This window comes from Aethalodelphis obliquidens, unplaced genomic scaffold (assembly GCF_003676395.1).
Source record: "Aethalodelphis obliquidens isolate GAN/ISIS:26980383/991018 unplaced genomic scaffold, ASM367639v1 scaffold37, whole genome shotgun sequence".
Taxonomy (NCBI): Eukaryota; Metazoa; Chordata; class Mammalia; order Artiodactyla; family Delphinidae; genus Aethalodelphis; species Aethalodelphis obliquidens.
Window position 1 is genome coordinate 12,621,520 of NW_020837981.1, and position 4,907 is coordinate 12,626,426.

A 4,907-nucleotide genomic window follows, 5' to 3' on the forward strand; every position below is an offset into this window, starting at 1 on the left:
ATGGTGACATCATCACTCTAATGGTTAATAGAGTGTGTGCTTATGTATTTTTGTTTGTTTTGTAAGTTTGTAGGTATTGGTAGAATTGGAAAAAAATTTTATGTTTTAAGTTTTCTTTCTAGAAGCCAATAGACAAATTTTTGAGACAATGTAGCTCTAAAGAAAGTACACTTTAAACTACTGTTGTAGAAGGGGGAGTAGCAGGTAGTTTTGATGTAGAACTTTTAGAGAAGAGCAACAGTGTTAGAGAGCAAATAATTTTTGATGGAGCTAAAAGAATTTTTCAAGATTTCAGGTCCCCTTTCACCAAACTGTAATGGGGTCAAGGATGGAGGATTTACTTCTGTGCTTATAATCCAATCTCCCTTAGTATTACCACTTTGCAGTTCATTCTGCACTGAAATAGAGTTAAATTGCACCTAACATCACTCCAGTTGGTTTTTGAGACACTAAATTCACCCTCAACTCCTCTAAGAGGAGAAGGGGAAAAAAAATCTCTCAACATGATTATTACACAAGATATGTGTTATTATATAAGGAACTTTGTTATGGAGAATAATATTGGTGTTTTTTTGAAGGGGCACAATGAGTTACCCCCAAATGAACTCTATATCCTTGGTAGAAACATGACAAATGTTTCTTATAATGGTTATTTACTTATTTTTGGCTGCGTTGGGTCTTCATTGCTGCACGTGCGATTTTCTCTAGTTGCGGTGAGTGGGAGCTACTCTTTGTTGCAGTGCACGGGCTTCTCATTGCGGTGGCTTCTCTTTGTTGCGGAGCACGGGCTCTAGGCGTGCAGGCTTCAGTAGTTGCAGCACGCGACTCAGTAGTTGTGGCATACGGGCCCCAGAGCATGTGGGCTTCAGTAGTTGCAATGCGTTGGCTCAGTAGTTGCGGTGCGCAGGCTTCAGTAGTTGTGGGGTGTGGGCTCAGTAGTTGCGGCTCGTGGGCTCTAGAATGCAGGCTCAGTAGTTGTGGTGCATGTGCTTAGTTGCCCAATGTCATGTGCGATCTTCCCGGACCAGGGTTTGAACCTGTGTCCTCTGCATTGGCGGATTCTTAACCACTGGACCACCAGGGAAGTCCTATAATGGTTATTTTTTAAGTGAACTTCAGAGTTTACTAAATTGGACACGGATGAGAATCCACCTTCATAATGACACAAAGCTTGGTTCAGGTTTGCTCTTGCACTGTGCGCTTTTCCTTGTGCCAAAGAGAACCTGATGGTACCAGAGGGGTATTGAGTTAAGGAACACCTCTCAGATTCTGTCTTGATGCTTACAGGGAGATGGATAGCAAAACCCAAGCATGCTATAGGTGAGAAAAGGGGCTGCTGTTGTGGTTGTTTATCAATAACTTTTTTGTTGTTATTAATAAAATGATCTCTCAAACAAAGGTAAAATAAGATTACTGTGTGAAAAATCATCAAGCTATCTACTTTGTCTTATGCTTTTTCCACTGTTATGCTTCAATTTAAATATTTGTTTAAAAAATAAATTTCCTCATCCAGAGGTTACTACTTCCTATGCATTTAAGCACATGAATCATGTTGCTAAGTAATTTTTCACAAATGATAACAGCTAATATTAGCAGAATGCTCACATTTGTCATTTATTTGTGAATAATGTGTATTTATTCATTAAATCTTTACAAGCCCACTTAAGTTGGTGTTATCATTAACCTCATTTTAGAAACTGAGGCTTAACAAGGTTAAGAAATTTGCCTGAGGTCATAGTGCTTGTATCTGTGGTTCTTAAAATGTGGTCTTTGTACCCCTCAGAGTCCCTGAGATCCTTTGGAGGGGTGGGAATGTCCTACTATTTTCATAAAAATATTAAGGCATAATTAGCCTTTTTCACTCTGATTCTCTCCTGAGTGTACAGTGGAGTTTTCCAAAGGCTATATGATATGGTAACATCATCACACTGATGGTTAATAGAATATATGTTTGTATATTTTTGTGTTTTGTAGAATTTTGTAAGTTGGTAGGCTTAGGTTATAGATGCATGTTTTTAGAGAGAAACTCAGTTTGCTCTCAGTACTTCTGCTGTGCTTTTACTAGCTACTTCCCATTATAGCTACTATTATGGGCTGAATTGTGTCCCCTGAGAATTCATATGTTGAAGCAGTCACCCCCTAGTACCTCAGAATGTGACTGTTTGGAGATAAGGCCTTTAAAGAGGTGATTAAGTTAAAATGAGGCTGAGGCTGTTAGGGTGGGCCCTAAGCCACTCTGACTGATGGCCTTATAACTAGAGGAAATTTGGACACACAAAGAAACATCGGACCCCTGACTACCGAGATCATCTCCCTGGGTCTGTCTCCAAAAAAGTTTGGTTGATGATATTGCCTAGTAACTGGTGATTGGAAGGGTCCGAGAATGTCAGTGAAACTGACCAATTCAGAACAGGCAGGGCCAGACTGAGGAAGTTCCTTCTGCCTCTGCCCTGATCATCAAAGCCTTCAAGGAATGGCCAAGAGACAGAAAGAAGCAGAACATTAAGCACAGTGGACATACAATTTTTGATGAGATTGCCAACATTGCCCAACAGTTGTGGCACTTATTTTTAGCTCAAGAACTGTCTGGAACCATTAAAGAGATCCCAGGGACTGCCCAGTTGGTGGACTGCAATGTTGATGGCTGCCACCCTCATGACATCATGGATGACATCAACAGTGGTGCAGTGGAATGCCCAGCTAGTTAAGGACAGCAAAGGAAAATATTTCAATAAAGGATCATTTGACAACCAAAAAAGAAAGAAAGAAAAACATCAGATATGTGCATGCACAGAGGAAAGACGATGTATGACAGCAAGAAGGCAGCCATCTGCAAGCCAGGAAGAGACAGGAGAAACCAAGTCTACCAACACCTTTTTTTTTCTTTTTTTTTTGGCCGTGCTTTGCTGCTTGTGGGATCTTAGTTTCCCGACCAGGGATTGAACCCAGGCCCTCGGCAGTGAAAGCAGGGAGTCTTAACCACTGAACACCAGGGAATTCCCAAGTCTGCCAACACTTTAATCTTGGACTTCTAGCCTCCAGAATTTATTGAGAAAATAAATGCTGTTGTTTAAGCCACCTAGTCTGTGGTATTTTGTTATGGCAGCCCTAACAAACTAATACACTTGCTATAATGCAGAAGGTAATCTACCTTTCTTCTTTTGAGCCAGACATTAAAGAGATTTGCCAAAGTGTAAAACAGTAACAATACGACTACTCTTATTAATTTGGTGTGTGCGGGGGGTGGGGAATATAATTTTTTTCATAAAATATGTTATTTTGTTAATATGGGTTTGGTATTGTTATTTTTAAATACACTTTTTGAATTAAGTTTTTTTTGAAAGATTTTTTAGAGCAGTTTTAGGTTCACAGAAAAATTGAGAGGCAGGCTTAGTTTTATTTTCAAGTACAGTATATCAGTGTCTATACTGTATATCTCACATAAACAAAAACAAAAGTTCTTTGGGGTCCTCAGTAATCTTTCAGTGTACAGGACTCCTGAGACCAGAAAGTTTGAGAACTGCTGCACTATACTGTCACTTCCTTCCAAATGGGATCAAGTGATACATGGTTTTCTATAATGAGCTTGTCTTACCCAGTAATATGTAGTGGATCACATTAGTTGTCAGTAGATACAGATCTACATTATTTTTAATGTCTGTACCATAGCCTGTTGTATGTATTATAATTTAACTAGTTGATCCCTAACTAATGGACCTTGATTTGGTTTCCAGGTTTGGCTATTATAAATAATTCTGGATTGAACATCTTTGTATGTTTGTCTTTTTATGTTTGTGAGGTCATCTAGAAATGAGATTAAATGGTTTTAAAGATGTGGTTAAATTTAAGTTTCTTATTTGGAAACTGAGGTTCCTTCCTCCATTTTGTATTGCTAAATATTAAATACAAACAGAAGAAAAGCATGAAACATATGTACCATTTATCAGATGCACCCAGCAGCTTTGGGGCCCCTTTCAAGGCTGACCTGCCAGTAAGTCCCTCAAAATTTAGGAAAACCTTTTCTTCTTTATAAACAATAGTTATTGTCCATTTTCTACAGCTCTTTTCTCCCTCATCTGGAAATTTGGATTTTCCCTCCTAAATAGCTTTACTATTGGATTAACTAACAGTCCTGGACTGTTATTGATTTGCTTTAAGCCCAGGACTAATATTGACCCAGCTTGAAGGTGCTACAGAAGGCAGGTCCCATTGGAGGAGTGTGGGAAACATTTTGACCTTCAGGGGTCTGGAAAGAGCTATTGTCTTATTGATGGGCATCTTGTTAGTGCCTTTCCAGACTCTTTATTGGGCAACTGTAGTAATTTCAGAAGACCAGGGACTTCATAAGATAGTATTAGAATGGGAGAGCTATGACATCTAGGATCTACCTCCTCAATGTCTTGGAGACATGTAATTAGGTTTGCTAAAAGACGAGGATTGAAATGGAAAAAGCTGGCAAATGTTAGTACGTATTCAGAACTATGGGACATCATAGCCACCTCTTCCCAACCTGAGGGAAGAAGACCTAACATTTCAAAAATGTTCACTGTGCCCAGGCACTTAGTATGTAATTTTGCATGGGTTTCACAGCAATTTTCTGAGATGGGTGGTATCATTAATTTATAGATAGCAGATAGATTAAGTATTTTGCCCAAGAACCCAGCTAGTAAGAGGGATTCCATCCCCAGTCTATATGACAACAGATTGCTCTTCCATTGTACACTGCGGCTGTGTACAACTGGGCAAGGCAAGCCTGCTTTATTTACTGTGAGATGTAGACATCAATGGCCAGGGCCTCATTGCAGCACCACCTCTAAATCCAACTGCACAGAAAAAGAAAACATGGAAAGGGAGTTGTTGTTTTCTGTTTTCCCAAGGGACCCCAACCCAAGCCATTGATGCATTCA